This window comes from Glycine max, chromosome 20 (assembly GCF_000004515.6).
Source record: "Glycine max cultivar Williams 82 chromosome 20, Glycine_max_v4.0, whole genome shotgun sequence".
Taxonomy (NCBI): domain Eukaryota; kingdom Viridiplantae; phylum Streptophyta; class Magnoliopsida; order Fabales; family Fabaceae; genus Glycine; species Glycine max.
In genome coordinates, this window is record NC_038256.2 from 14499544 (window position 1) to 14516473 (window position 16930).

At 35.5% G+C, this 16930-nt stretch overlaps 1 long non-coding RNA gene across 1 annotated transcript in view; it reads right to left on the reverse strand.

The window, feature by feature from the left end:
- LOC102666288 (uncharacterized) overlaps nucleotides 1-16634 on the reverse strand; it is a 36546-nt gene extending 19912 nt beyond the window's left edge. Inside the window, exons 1-4 of the long non-coding RNA XR_003265979.2 lie at nucleotides 15969-16634; nucleotides 15806-15865; nucleotides 15642-15708; nucleotides 3643-3704 (exon numbers count right to left, since the gene is read on the reverse strand). This is a non-coding gene — a long non-coding RNA (uncharacterized lncRNA). The remainder of the gene's footprint in view (nucleotides 1-3642; nucleotides 3705-15641; nucleotides 15709-15805; nucleotides 15866-15968) is intronic.
- Nucleotides 16635-16930: the final 296 nt, after the last annotated feature.

Genomic DNA, 16930 nt, shown 5'->3' on the forward strand with positions numbered 1-16930 from the left:
CGAGCTAGGTTGCTTCCTCCAGAAGCAGCCGCCTCCTGGAGGAGAATTTTCTAGAGGCCCAAGTGGGCCTGGTTGCTATTTGCACCCCCATTTTTACTAAATACACCCCATTGCTCTTTTTTGGTATTTTTTTCCGTAACGTTACGAAACTTTACGAATTTCGTAACGATGCTTGTTTTCTTCCGTAATGTTACAAAACCTTACGGATTACGTAACCATCCATTCTTTGCCTTCCAGAATGTTACGGAACTTTGCGGATTGCGCACTAACACTTCCTTTTAATTTTCAACATGTCGCGAAACTCCACGGATTGTGCTACAATTTGTGTTTGCTTATGCTCAATTATCTTGAATAACACAATTCAAGAGAGCTTAAGAATTATTTGATTCACAAATCCAGCCACAACTCTGCACCACAACTCAACTTCATCATAGGCATCATGTAGGAAACTTTGAAAAAAAAAAAAAAGTTCAACAACAAGACTACTTCTAGGAATTGATTTAGAACATGTTATGAACTAAATAACATGCATGAATTAGACTCAAAATTCAAAAGATACACTAAGAATGACAAGAATACATGAACAAATATATCTAGAACTCAATCAACAAAATAAAAATTCAACACAAACTTAGAACATAATGTGACAATTACTATGACTAAACATGACTCTAAGACAACATGGATTAAGTGATTTACACTTAGATTTTTGTGTTTTTTTTTCTAATCAATATTTTGGAAGAAAATTTAGATATAAGTTTCAGCACCAGAATATTATGAATGAAAAATGATAGAACCTAAAATCAACACAAAAACATGATTCAAGAGTAGATCTACAAAATTTGAACCATAGAAATGCAAGAACAAGTGTAGATCTAAGATTTAATCGGTTTATTTTTTTGAATCTACTCTAAACAACACCAAAGCACAAGACAATGGAGGATATATATGGAGAATAAGATGAAGAACAAGGAATTAAAGAGAATTCACCGAACAAAAAGATAGAGGAAGCAAAAGAACATCACCTAGATGAAGATGCTCTTGATACCACATGATGTAAGCTCCATTGGAGCTTGTAGGCCTAGGATCTTCTTCATCAATAGATTCCTTTGCTTCTTGGAAGATGAATGGCAGCGGAATGGAGAAGGAAGAGAGAGAGGAGACACCACTTCAAGGAGAAGATGAGTCTAGAAGAAGCTCACCACCATCGGAGGCCATGGATAAGAGCTTGGAGGAAGAAGGAGATGAATGAAGGGAGAGGAAAAGAAGAGCACAAAATTTGATGCTCTAAAAGAGCTTTAAAATCTAAAGTTTAATATTCAAATGATCAAAGTTGAAAAAAATGCACACACATGACCTCTATTTATAGCCGAAGTGACACACAAAATTGGAGGGAAATTTGAATTTCAATTCAAATTTCACTTGAATTTGAAATTGAATTTGTGGAGCCAAAATTTCACTAATTATGATTAGTGAATTTTAGTTATGGTTCAGCCCACTAATCCAAGATCAATTCCAAGATTCTCCACTAAGTGTGCTTAGGTGTCATGAGGCCTGTAAAGCATGAAGGACATGCACAAAGTGTGACTATATGATGTGACAATGGGATGTAGTAAGCAAATGCTCACCTCCCCCTCTAAAATTTAATTGGATTGGGCTTCTACCAATTCAATTAAATTTTATTTCCCAACACACACATCAAATATTCACTTAGTGCATGTGAAATTACAAAACTACCCCTAATACAAAAACTAGTCTAGGTGCCCTAAAATACAAGGGCTGAAAAATCCTATATTTTTAGGGTACCCTGCCTACATTATGGAGCCCTAAATACAAGGATCAAATATAATGACATCCTAGTCTAGTATGTACAAAGATAATTGGACCCAACCTTGGCCCATGGGCTCAGAAATCTACCCTGAGGTTCATGAGAACCCTAGGGCCTTCTTCAACAGATCTAGCCCAATCCTCTTGCTCAAGGCTCTAGTGACTGGTCCCTTCCTAGGGATGATTGCATCACATCGATGTCATTTCCTGACTGTCTTGGGCCCGTTATCATCATAAACAACATCATGTATTTTCGTTTCATGAACAACCAAGGAGGCAAATTGTAAATCTCTAGCAAAACTTGTCACGAACTGTGTTGCGTGCTTAAACTGCCATATAGATTCATTCCATCAGTGGCTAGTCCAAGCCTAAGATTTTTGCCGAAATCCTGATACAAACGATCTATCTTCTTCCACTGCGAGGAATCAGCCAAATGACGAAGCATTTCATCATAGTTTCTCCCATTTGCATGCCATGTGAGGTCTTTTGCGCCGTCTCCATTAGCAAACAGATGCTTAAACCTTGGAATGATCGGAAGATACCACAACACCTTCGCTGGAGGGCCCTTGTTTGAGTTTTCATCACTACTACACTCCTCACCATCCTTGAGTTTGTACCGTGATACCCCACACCTAGGGCATTTTGAAATTTCTTGAAATTGATGTCTGTACAATATGCAGTCATTTGGGCAAGCATGAATCTTCCGATACTCCATACCCATGGGACACAATATTTTCTTCGATTGATAGTAACTTTTAGGCAATGTGTTTCACTCTAGAAGCATGTCGTGCAATACTTGAAGCAGTGAACGAAAACTTTTGTCACTCCACCCATATCTAGCTTTGACATTAACCAGACTTAAAACCACCGACAACAGCATCAATGAATTCTTGCACCCCGAATACAAAGGTTTCTTTGAATCAGTATGCAATGTATCATACATAGGAGCATGTGCTAGCTGAAAAGACTCTAGTCTAAGGTCACAAATCATATCCTCCAAGCGATCTCCCATTTCTACATCAAACGGTTCAGATTGAGACCCACTCCGCATGTCTGTCAATTAACCATGCCATATCCACATCGTATAATTCCTCTTAATTCCATCACACAACAGATGCTCTCGTATGTTGTCGACTTTTTGTCGTCTCCTGTTCAAACAATTTATGCATGGACAAAAAACTTCTCGTTTTCATCAGGTCGACTTCTTTCTGAAGCAAATTGTAAGAACTATTCCACGCCTTCCTCATATGCAGGGCTCAAGCGACTTTCATTCATCCAACTTCGATTCATCTAAATAATAACTCTGTCATACTTCGAAACTCATTCAATGTATGAAATCTCACTTTTTCATTTAAGGTGTGGCCCTATCCCATTCAGGAAGACACTTTTTTATGGTAGATTCATGCGTCAAGGTTTGTCTTATTTTGTTAAATTTGATGAAATTTCCGCAGCATTTCGCATTGGTCTCCAAGTACACGACATGAAATCGATGACATAACTTCCCCGATAATCAAGTATGCACTCAGAGAACAACTAGAAATGCATTGTACCAAAATTTCATAAAATTAAACAAAATAATGTTAACCTTAAAGCATGGATCTACCATAAAAATATGAGTCTCCCCAAACTGTCCAAATGGACAATTCAAGATTCAATACAATGATTAATGCAAACTGTTCGCAGGAATCATTGTATTCAATCTCAAATGAGAATCTAAGGTTCACTCTTGATGAACAAAACTTGTATCTAATTAAAGCAAAATACATTAATGCCATAAATCAATAAGCATAAAAAATTTATGAAAAATTTTGGTACCTGTGGTGATGACCAGAATAGTGTGCAGCAGCGAATGTCGTGATCACGATGCAAAAACCTAACTGCAAAATTGCTTAAGCCACTGAACACAAAGACTTTATTTTTTTTATATAGGAAAAAGTACTTGAAATACACAACTAGTAATAAGCTGGTGCGTATTTATGTGTAGCAGTAAGATGTCTACTATAGATAGAACCCTCACTCAAAGATTACAAATAAATAGTAAGAGATTAGAAGTCGTGACGCGTCCAGAAATTTTAAATTATGAGAGTAATATTTCTTGGTATAAATTAGTGAAGATAATATTTATATTATACATTATTTTTTCATGATAATTGCATGAATGTAAGCATAGATGAAAACGAGATAATATTTATATTAGTGAGGATAATATTTATATTATACATTGTTTTTCCCTTTCAATTTTATTCTATTGTCCATATGCCCACACATTTGTGATTCTATTCTTCACTTAAATAGATACAAGTAGGGAAATGAAATGATGATTAGTACAAAATTAGTTTTGTATTAACCACACGAACAATTGTTTTTAGTATAAAAAAACACTTATATCTTAATTTTTAATTATTATTTTTTAAAAAAAGAAGATAACAGCTTATAGATGCTCAAGTCCCAAAAACAATACACACTACAAAAACTGCACTAGTCTACAATGGTCTCATTTAAATAACTCATGTTATAGTCGTGCTTTGCTTGGATTTTATGAATAAAAATAAAGATCATTTAAAATCAAATACCGTGGATACTATTCATTAATTTATTCTTCATCATTTTCATAATACTTTTAATTATTTGGACAATATTTTTAATAGAATTTTACTAATATTAATGCGTTGTGGGCTCAGCCGCTTCAGTCATATCCCCAGCTCCAATATTAAGTGTATACTGACTAGTGATTACTGAGTCAGAAAAAAAAAGGCCATTATTATGATAGTGAGATGGACTTTTTTATTGAATGGAAAGGGCTTTGCCCCAAAGATGGATTGGCCAATGAGCTTATAGCTTAATTTGACAACTCTAAATATTGTTTCATGCTAAAAATCATGTAAAAGTATGAAAATTAATTAATTAAATTTTGAAACAAAGTATGCATACTACCTTCCTGAAGACAACATATCCTGATGCAATCCTACCCCCCAAGGGTATTGGATAGAAGACTCCAAGAGGCTTGGGCTAGAGCTACTAAAGAAGGCCCTAGGGTTCTCATGAACCTTAGGGTAGATTTTTGAGCCCAAGGGTCAAGGTTGGATCCACTCTTCTTTTTAAATATTAGAATAGGTTTTTCCTTCTTATGTGCCATGTATTTTGGCCATTCTAGTAGTATAGGATTTTAGCCTTGTATTTTAGGGCATAGAGTAGTCTTTGTAGTAGAGAATTTTTTTTGTATTTTCATGTATTTTTGGAATGGGGGTGAGCTTAGCTATTATAGGGGGTGTGTAGCTAAGCTCTAGCTTCTCATCGCAAGGAGGTGAGCTTAGCTATTAGAGAGGTGTGTGTAGATAAGCTCTAGCTTCTTTAGGAATCTTCTCAAGGAGGTGAGCTTAGTTATTAGAGGGGTGTATGTAACTAAGCTCTAACTTCTCAAGGAAGTTTTCTCAAAGAATCTTCTCAAGGAAGTTTTCTCAAGAAAGCTTCTCAAGAAAGCTACCTAGTCTATAAATAGAAGCATGTGTAACACTTGAGGTAACTTTGATGAATGAGAGTCTTGTGAGACACAACTCAAAGTTCAACTTCTCTCCCTTTTTCTTCCTTCAATTTTGTGCTCCCCCCTCTCTCTTTCTCTTCCTCTTTTTTTCATGAACATGTTAAGGACTAATTAACATGAAAGATTTGACTCAAATCAAATAATAGGCTAAGAGAATTTCATACACTCATGAACAAATGAGTTAGACAAAAAAACAAGAAAAATAAAATTCAACACAACATAAGAAATCTTATGTGACAAGTTTCATGACTAGACATGACTTCTATGACAAAACTACAATAGGTGAACAAGTCACTCTAGATTTTTGAGGTTTTCTTCTACTTTAATATTTTTGTAAGAATTTTATGGTTTAGGATTCAGCCACAAAAAATAACAAGACAAAACTCAAAGGAACCTAAACTCAACACAATTCATGGTTCAAGAACAAGAACAATAAATTTGAACCATAGAAAATCAAATATAGCTTCCATAGCAAGTTTAATTGGTGGAAACTCTAAAGAATCATGTTAACAACATTTAGCACAAGACATGTGAGGAGATACATGGAGAAAAATGAAGAAACAACAATGGAAGAGAAGGTAAAGCAAAAACCCAATGGAGGTTTAAGGAGCACCTACTTGAAGCTCTTGTGCTCTGATTACCACTTGATGGAAGCTTGCTTGTGGAGCTTCTATGGAGGTTGGATCTTTGAGCTTCAATGAGGTCCTTCAGTGGTGATTTTACACCATGGAGATGCAGCGGGAGACAAAGGAGAAGAGGTGAGAGGAGGCGCCATTCACTAGGGAATAAGCCATGGAAGAAAGAGATTCACCACCAAGATGAGCCTAGGATAAGAAGCTTGGAGAGGATGCATCAATGGAGGAAAAAAAAAAGAGGAAGAGAAAGAGAGAGGGGGGAGCATGAAATTGAAGGAAGAAAAAGGGAGAGAAATTGAACTTTGAGTTGTGTCTCACAAGACTCTCATTCATCAAAACTATCACAAGTGTTACACATGCTTCTATTTATAGAATAGGTAACTTCCTTGAGAAGCTTTCTTGAGAAAACTTCCTTGAGAAGCTTTCTTGAGAAAACTTCCTTGAGAAGCTTCTTTGAAAAAACTTCCTTGAGAAGCTAGAGTATATCTACACACACCCTTCTAATAACTAAGCTCACCTCCTTGAGAAGATTCCCAAAGAAGCTAGAGCTTAGCTACTCACACCTCTCTAATAGCTAAGCTCACCTCCTTGAGATGAGAAGCTAGAGCTTAGCTACACACCCCCTATAATAGCCAAGCTCACCTCCTTGAGATGAGAAGCTAGAGCTTAGCTACACACCCCCTATAATAGCTACGCTCACTCCCATTCCAAAAATACAAAAAAAAGTCCCTACTTCAAAGACTACTCAAAATGCCCTAGAATACAAGGCTAAAACCCTATAATACTAGAATGGCCAAAATACAAGGCCCAAAAGAAGAAAAAACCTATTCTAATATTTACAAAGAAGTGTGGATCCAACCTTGACCCATGGGCACAAAAATCTACCCTAAGGTTCATGAGAACCCTAGGGCCTTCTTTAGTAGCTCTAGTCCAAGCCTCTTGGAGTCTTCTATCCAATACCCTTGGGGGGTAGAATTGCATCATCAATGATGAGAATCCCGAAACTGGCCAAATACAGCCTAAAGGCCCAAGTGGAGAAAGTCAAATCCCCCGAGTGGAGAAGGATGAAGGCCCAGAGACAGAGACACTATCAAGACTATTAATTGTTGCTGAAGGCCCAAACTAATTTGAAGGCCCAAGTTAAATATGTTTTTTAGTTATAATTTTTATTTATTGTAATTTTGACCCAAACTGTTTAGAAGGTCCATGTCTATTTTTATCTTTTGTTCAGATACACTATAAGTATTGGTTTTTGTTTTCAATAAAGGGACTTTTGGCATTTTCATAAAATTTGGTGAGAGTTTCTCTCTGGGTTCCTTGTTGAACCAATCTCAGACTTATCAAGGTAATCCTTATGGCGTCTACCCTGACTTATCTTCCTTCACTGAAAGTGGCGTCATCCAAATCTCCGTAGCCTGTATTAAGCGATCCGCTCCTAGTCAGGATCACATCATCTGGTATCAAAGCTTCGGCTCTTGATACAGATTCTATATTATCCTATTATTTTTCTTTCTAATTTGTCCAGGTTCATGTTTTGTCCTTGTTCTGTTATTTGTTTTCTTGTTTGTGTCTTTGTTTCATTCTTGTTCTTGTTCTTGTCACGTTTTTGTTCTTGTTCTTGTTTCTTGTGTCTTTCAGACTTTGTGTCAAAAAAAAATCTGTTTGAATTCTGTTTCAATTATAAAAAAAAAAGTTGCAAAAATTTTGAAAAAGAAAACAAAAAAGAGAAGAAAAGAAAGAAAGAAAGAAAGTGGGAGTTTGATCTTTGAACCCGAAATTGAGGCAGTTAGAGGCTTTTTTTTGGTAGAAAATTGTTGGATTGAGTGGCCTCAGAATAATTAAGAAGGGGGGGTTGAATTAATTATTCCTAAACCTTTACTAATTAAAAATTTACTCTTTTAAGGCTTTTACTAAATTGTTAAGAGAATGAGGAGTATAAGAGAAACTTAACAAAAAGTAAAAGCGAAAATTAAATGCATAGCGGAAAGTAAAAGAGTAGGGAAGAAGAAAACAAACACACAAGAGTTTTTATACTGGTTCGGCAACAACCCGTGCCTACATCCAGTCCCCAAGCGACCTGCGGTCCTTGAGATTTCTTTCAACCTTGTAAAAATTCATTTACAAGCAAAGATCCACAAGGGATGTACCCTTCCTTGTTCTCTTTGAACCTAGTGGATGTACCCTCCACTAGAACTGATCCACAAGAGATGTACCCTCTCCTGTTCTCAGTCAAACCCAAGTAGATGTACCCTCTACTTGTACCACAAAGGATGTACCCTCCAATGTGTTAAGACAAAGATCTCAGGCTGTTAAACCTTTGATACTTTGTGAATGGGGATACAAAAGAATTCTCAGGCGGTTAGTCCTTTGAACACTTTTGTATTAGGGAATGGGAAGAATCAAAAGAATTCTCAGACTGTGTCATTTTGAATTCTTTGACAAGGGAGAAGGAAGATACAAAAGAATTCAGGCGGTTAGTCCTTTGTTCTTTTGGAAAAGGGAGAATAGAGACACAAAAAGAATTCAGGCGATTAGTCCTTGGCGAATTCTTTTTGGCAAAGGGAGAAGAGAATGAAAAGATGAATAGCACAAGTTTTCAAGGTTTGGAAAACCAGAAAACTTCAGAAAGCTTTTGGTACAAAGAAGAAGAAGAAGTTTCAAAGAGATTCAAGGCTTATAAAGGATTGTATGAAATAAGTGTTCAAGATTGTTGAAATGCAAAACAAAGCCTTTGCTTTTATAGACTCTCCATGTCTGGTTAAGAAGACCATTCAGAAGAGTTATAACTTTTAGAAAAAACTTAAAACCTATTTGAAAAAGTCAAAAACCTTTTGAAGAGTTACACCTTTTGATTTTTTCAGAAATAGTCACTGGTAATCGATTACCAAATAAGTGTAATCGATTACACAAATCTTTTGAGTGTAATCGATTACCAAATCATTGTAATCGATTACAGCCTTTTGAAAATAATTGGAACGTTGTAAATTCAGTTTGAAAACTTTTTCAAACTCATTTTGCTACTGGTAATCGATTACACCAATATGGTAATCGATTACCAGAGAGTAAAAACTTTTTGGTAAGGTTTTGTCAAAAACTCATGTGCTATTCAAAGTTTTGAAAAAAAAAATTAATAATTATCTTGATTGAGTCTTTTCTTCATTCTTGAATCTTGAGTCTTGAATCTTGATCTTGATTCTTGAGATCTTGAATCTTGATTCTTGATTCTAGGCTTTCTTCTTGAGTCTTGAATTCTTCTTGATTCTTGAACTCTTGACTTTTTCTTGATTCACTTGAGATGTTTTTTTATCTTTGAGCTTTTTGTTCATCACCTTTGTCATCATCTTTTGTTGTCATCATTGTTATCATCAAAACACCTTTGAATCACATTCACCATGAAGATTTGCTTCTACAAAAATCGTGTACCAAATCCCCTTATCTGGATTCTCCTTTGAATTCTGAGCGTTTTGATATATAGTGGGCCTCAAACGGACAACCGTAGCAAAAGTTATGAGCATTTGAAGTTTACTGATCATATTTGTTATCTTATTTGTTATCCTATCTGTTATCTTATTTGTTATCATATCTGTTATCCAAATTAAATCTAATTTGTTATCCAAATCCAATCTAATTTGTTATCCAAATCAAATCTAATATATTATCCAAATCAAATATAATCTTTTATCCAAATCAAATCCAATTTGCTATCCAAATCAAGTCCAAGTTGTTCTCCCAAATCAAATCTGTTACTCAGTCTGTGATAATTATATTGTCTTTCCTTTTATTTTATATTACCTTGTGTGTCTAATTTGGTCCATCCAGGAACTTAAGAGGGAACACGAGTGGTAAGAGGAAATACATTACACAAAAGCCTATATTGAGAGCATCAAACACGAGTGAACTACCATCAAAGAGAGAAACACGTGAGTAAAGTGTGGTGAGGTCCTGAATCTTTTTTTTTTAATTACTGCAAAATTCTTTGTTCCTTAATCATGACAGGAGCTGGTGACAATGGTGGTGTATATCATCAACTGGACGGATTTCAGCGCTTATTACTGGACGCGATGACTACACAAATGCAACGTTTGTTGAAACGTAACAATGAAGAGCTCTACAGGTGAATAGAAGGACTAGAGCACCAAATGAATCCAAATGCTGGGAGACCTTATGGTGGCAATAGAAGGGTCAATGATGGATCGAACCGAATAAAGGGGCAAGACAGAATTGAGGGAGTAAAACTCAATGTATCCTCTTTTAAAGGCAGTGTAGGATCGAATGGCCTCAGAATAATTAAGAAGGGGGTTGAATTAATTATTCCTAAACCTTTACTAATTAAAAAATTACTCTTCTAAGGCTTTTACTAAATTGTTAAGAGAATGAGGAGTATAAGAGAAACTTAACAGAAAGTAAAAGCAAAAATTAAATGCACAGTGGAAAGTAAAAGAGTAGGGAAGAAGGAAACAAACACACAAGAGTTTTTATACTGATTCGGCAACAACCCGTGCCTACATCCAGTCCTCAAGCGACATGCGGTCCTTGAGATTTCTTTTAACCTTGTAAAAATCCTTTTACAAGCAAAGATCCATAAGGGATGTACCATCCCTTATTCTCTTTGAAACCCTAGTGGTTGTACCCTCCACTAGAACTGATCCACAAGAGATGTACTCTCTCTTGTTCTCAGTCAAACCCAAGTAGATGTACCCTCTACTTGTACCACAAAGGATGTACCCTCCAATGTGTTAAGACAAAGATCTCAGGCTGTTAAACCTTTGATACTTTGTGAATGGGGATACAAAAGAATTTTCAGGTGATTAGTCCTTTGAACACTTTTGTATTAGGGAATGGGAAGAATCAAAAGAATTCTCAGACTGTGTCGTTTTGAATTCTTTGACAAGGGAGAAGGGAGACACAAAAGAATTCAAGCGGTTAGTCCTTTGTTCTTTTGGAAAAGGGAGAAGAGAGACACAAAAAGAATTCAGGCGGTTAGTCCTTGGCGAATTCTTTTTGGCAAAGGGAGAAGAGAATGAAAAGATGAATAGCACAAGTTTTCAAGGTTTGGAAAACCAGAAAACTTCAGAAAGCTTTTGGTACAAAGAAGAAGAAGAAATTCAAAGAGATTCAAGGCTTGTAAAGGATTGATCAAATGAATGTAAAAAGTGTATTGAAAAGCAAATCAAAGCCTTGCTTTTATAGACTCTTCATGTCTGGCCAAGAGGACCATTTAGAAATGTTATAACTTTTAGAAAAACTTCAAATCAATTTGAAAAAGTCAAAATCTTTTTGAAGAGTTACATCTTTTGATTTATTCAGAAACAGTCACTGGTAATCGATTACCAAATAAGTGTAATCGATTACACAAAGCTTTTATGTGAAAGGATGTGACTCTTCACATTTGAATTTGAATTTCAACGTTCAAAGGCACTGGTAATCGATTACCAAAACATTGTAATCGATTCAGCTTTTTAAAATTAATTGGAACGTTGTAAATTCAATTTGAAAACTTTTTCAAAACAATTTTGTTACTGGTAATCGATTACAACAATTTGGTAATCGATTACCAGAGAGTAAAAACTCTTTGGTAAAGGGTTTTGTCAAAAACTCATGTGCTATTCAAAGTTTTGAAAAACTTTTTAATACTTATCTTGATTGAGTCTTCTCTTCATTCTTGAATCTTGAGTCTTGAATCTTGATCTTGATTCTTGAGATCTTGAACCTTGAATCTTGATTCTTGACTCTAGACTTTCTTCTTGAGTCTTGAATTCTTCTTGATTCTTATCTTGAACTCTTGAATTGTTCTTGATTTATCTTTGGTTTACTTGAGTTGTTCTTTGATTGATCTTTGATTCACTTGAGTTGTTCTTTGATTGATCTTTGAGCTTTTTGTCATCACGTTTGTCATCATCTTTTGTTATCGTCATTATTATCATCAAAACACCTTTGAATCACCTTTGATTCACCATGAAGCTTTGCTTCTACATGCAGGAGTGACCCAGACGCCTACCTTACCTGGGAGATGAAGATTCAGCATGCATTCTCCTACAATGATTATCCGGAAGAGCAGAAGGTGAAGTTAGCAGTAGCTACATTCTCAGACTATGTCCTTGTTTGGTGGAAGAAAAATCAAAGAGAGATGAAGAGAGAAGAAGGGCGTGAGCTAGATACATGGACTGAGATGAGAAGGGTTATGCGAAAGAGGTATGTTCCAGCTAGCTACAGTAGAACCATGTGACAGAAACTCCAGAGGTTATCCCAGGGAAGTTTGATTGTTGAGGACAAGGAGATGGAGATGGCACTAGTGAGGGCCAACATTGAAGAGGACACCAAAGCAGTGCATGATGGCTTCACCAACAAGATTTTTTTCCAGCACCATGACCAAAAAAAAATTATTCTTAAACCTCTATCCCCTAGAGAAGTGTGTGATGACCAAATCAGAATGAGAGAAAAGAGAAAACAAGAGAAAGAAAATAGTGAGGCACCACAGAGGAATAGGAAAAAGAAGAGTAATACACCTGAGGGAAAGAGTGATACACATAAGAGAAAGAGTGATACACATGAGAGAAAATTTAATTGTTTTCCAGGGGCGAGTGAAGTGAGGAAAGTGTTACCTGCTCATGAACCACTCTATCTACTGTATTGCAAAGACAAAAAAATTTCTACTGATAATTCTAATGAGTTAACTATTTCTATTTCTCCTAGTGTTCAACCCTTATTGCAGGAATTTAAAGATGTCTTTCCTAAGGAGATTTCTCATGTCCTTCTAGAAGCTTCATTGCCTAACAGGCCAACTTACAACAACAAGCCCCAAGAGACTCAGCATAAGGATGCACAGGCCAAAGTTGAGTATGTGAAAAGATTGTATGACCAAGTGAAGGTGCAAATTGCAAAGAAGAATGAAAGCTATGCCAAGCAAGCCTACAAGAAAAGGAAGGAAGTGGTACTTGAACCCGGTGATGATCCTGGACATTTGAGGGCAAATGTTTTCCAAGAAGGAGGGAATGATGAGAATCCTGAAACTGGCCAAATACAGCTTAAAGGCCCAAGTGGAGAAGGACGAAGGCCCAAATGGAGAAGGACAAAGCCCCCGAGTGGAGAAGGATGAAGGCCCAAGTGGAGAAGGATGAAGGCCCAGAGACAGAGACACTATCAAGACTATTAGTTGTTGCTGAAGGCCCAAACTAATTTGAAGGCCCAAGTTAAATATGTTTTTTAGTTATAATTTTTATTTATTTTAATTTTGGCCCAAACTGTTTAGAAGGCCCATGTCTATTTTTATCTTTTGTTCAGATACACTATAAGTATTGGTTTTTGTTTTCAAAAAAGGGACTTTTGGCATTTTCATAAAATTTGGTGAGAGTTTCTCTCTGGGTTCCATGTTGAACCAATCTCAAACTTATCAAGGTAATTTTTGTGGTGTCTACCCTGACTTATCTTCCTTCACTGGAAGTGGCGTCATTCAAATCTCCGTAGCCTGTATCAAGCGATCCACTCCTAGTCAGGATCACGTCATCTGGTAAAGAGAGAATAGCCACCACAATTGAGGACTTTTTTTCTTTGTAATTTTGCATGTACATGTTAAGGACTAGTTAACATGAAAGATTTGACTCAAATCGAATAATAGGCTAAGAAAATTTCATACACTCATGAACAAATGAGTTAGACAAAGAAACAAGAAAAATAAAATTCAGCACAACATAAGAAATCTTAAAACTACAATAGGTGAACAAGTCACTCTAGATTTTTGAGGTTTTCTTCTACTTTAATATTTTTGTAAGAATTTTATGGTTTAGGTTTCAGCCACAAAAAATAACAAGACAAAACTCAAAGGAACCTAAACTCAACACAATTCATGGTTCAAGAACAAGAACAAGAAATTTGAACCATAGAAAATCAAATCTATCTTTCATAGCAAGTTTAATCGGTGGAAACTCTAAAGAATCATGTTAACAACATTTAGCACAAGACATGTGAGAAGATACATGGAGAAAAATGAAGAAACAACAATGGAAGAGATGGTAAAGCAAAAAACCAATGGAGGTTTAAGGAACACCTACTTGAAGCTTTTGTGCTCTGATTACCACTTGATGGAAGCTTGCTTGTGGAGCTTCTAGGGAGGCTGGATCTTTGAGCTTCAATGAGGTCCTTCAATGGTGATTTTACACCATGGAGATGCAGCGGAAGACAAAGGAGAAGAGGTGAGAGGAGGCGCCATCCACTAGGAAATAAGTCATGGAAGAAGGAGTTTCACCATCAAAATGAGCCTTGGATAAGAAGCTTAGAGAGGATGTTTCAATGGAGGAAAAAAAAAAGGAGAGAAAGAGAGAGGGGGGAGCACGAAATTGAAGGAAAAAAAAGGGAGAGAAGTTGAACTTTGAGTTGTGTCTCACAAGACTCTCATTCATCAAAGTTACCACAAGTATTACACATGCTTCTATTTATAGACTAGGTAACTTCCTTGAGAAGCTTTCTTAAGAAAACTTCCTTGAGAAGCTTCTTTGAGAAAACTTTCTTGAGAAGCTAGAGCTTAGCTACATACACCCCTCTAATAACTAAGCTCACCTCCTTGAGAATATTCCTAAAGAAGCTAGAGCTTAACTACACACACCTCCTTGAGAATATTCCTAAAGAAGCTAGAGCTTAACTACACACACCTCTCTAATAGCTAAGCTCACCTCCTTGAGATGAGAAGTTAGAGCTTAGCTACACACCCCCTATAATAGCTAAGCTTACCCCCATTCCAAAAATACATGAAAATACAAAAAAAAAAAGTCCCTACTACAAAGACTACTCAAAATGCCCTAAAATACAAGGTTAAAACCCTATACTACTAGAATGACCAAAATACAAGACCCAAAAGAAGAAAAAATCTATTCTAATACTTACAAAGAAGAGTGGATCCAACCTTGATCCATGGGCTCAAAAATCTACCCTAAGGTTCATGAGAATCCTAGGGTCTTCTTTAGTAGTTCTAGCCCAAGCCTTTTGGAGTCTTCTATCCAATACCCTTGGGGGGTAGGATTGCATCATATCTTGTAGTATTTTTTTTTCTCAATCCTATTCGAGACAACAAATATTATATGCCTTATTGTCCTTATATATCATTTTTTTTTCCACTAAAATGTATTTGATGCACTTAAATGAGCTCCCTTTATTTATAAAAAGAAAATAAAAATAATGAGCTCCTTTTATTGCTCTGAACTTAAAATACTAATACCCATATATATATTCAATTTCCCCCTAACTTGTATGCAAGTTTACTTATCTAGAATTAAATAATGAAAATGATTATGTGAATTTCTCAAAGCATGCGAAGCAGTGAACTTATGATCATTGAACTTTGTTCTTGTTTTAAACTATTTTAAAAAAAAAAATCAGTACAATTAAAATCACTAGCATAAAACTTTATAAAAAAGAAAACATTCATGCAATTATCTCGTTTTCATCTATACTATTTTTTTGGTGCAACTTTATTTAAAACTATTGTTTTTTAATTGGAAGTATCTATAAACTTATACAACAGTGTTGCAGTAATGAGTTGTTTCTTCCTCCCTAGTGTTTTAAATAACTTAATAGATTTAATAAAAAAAAAAAACAATCTAAAGAAACTTTAGTTTCTACATAATATAAGTAATCAAAACACTTACCAAGGAAATCAGCTCTGGCAAATGCAACAAGCGAGCCAAGAAGAGCCCCGTATAGGGAACCACTTACCTATGTTTCATGTCAGCAGTTACATTCTAATGTGCTGATGACAATAAATTTTCCATGAAATTACATTAAGTTTTCAACTATGATTCTGAAGTCATACCACTAGTCCAAGCTGAATGGCAGAAAGATTGAACCATGATATACCGCTAAGCTCAGGTGACTGTCAATTCAAATCAACAAAATTAAAAATTAATATTTTGTTACTGCACTAACAAAAGAAACAGAACAAAATGCAACTAAAAGACATTGAATAAAAAATTTACCTGCAGTGAGATTGTAGCGCCAGAGGTGGCACCAATATCATAACCAAATAACAAGCCACCCAATGCAAGGAATAGAAACCTAAATTTTGAAATAACATACTGATTAATTGGAATAGAAATCAAGCAGAAGATTATTATACATTCTAAAATTAACAATGGTTGATCATTAAACTAGGATTGATATGTGATGCTTTTCTCTTCCACACATTCATAATAAAGTAACAAAATTTTCACTTTTCCCTCCAAAACATTACTCTTCTCATATGAAGAACAGTGACAGAAACGTATGAAAGAATTGCAGAAGACCAGGAACAAACAAAAGAGTACCTGTGATTAGGTTACAAAGCGCGAAATTAGGTTAGGGTTATAAACTTATCATCAAACAAAAGAGTAACAGAACAAACAATTAACAAATATAATTGAAATTGAAGGAGATCTAAGCAATGAAATCAAAATTAAAAACAAAAAAGAAAATGTTCTAAGAGAGAGAGAGAGAGAGAGGGGGTTAGTATCAGGGAAGGGGCAGGACTGCATTGTTTTTGGGAAGCGCAGAAGAATGCAGCAGAAGCAAACCCCCAATATTATTACTTTTCTCCCAATGAGACTACTGCGTGTAAACTCGTCCTTAAAAACTCAGCCATGTTTTCATTAAATCAAGTTCCATGTTTTCACCAATTATGCTTTCGCATCTGCTTATTTTCATAAGCGTTTTTTTATATAAAATAAGTATTTCTTTTTTAAAACAATGTTTAAACAAACTCAACCATTAACTAGTTAACCAGTATTAAAATAACTTGTGCGTGCATATGGATGTTATTATACCAAATATACTTTTCTTTAAACAAAAAAATCTTTGAACTTAAAATATGAATAATAGATCGATTATAATAAAGAAATGATAAGTTATTCTAAAAGTGATTATCTAATTGTGCTCAATTACACGTGTCCTCAATTAAAATGAC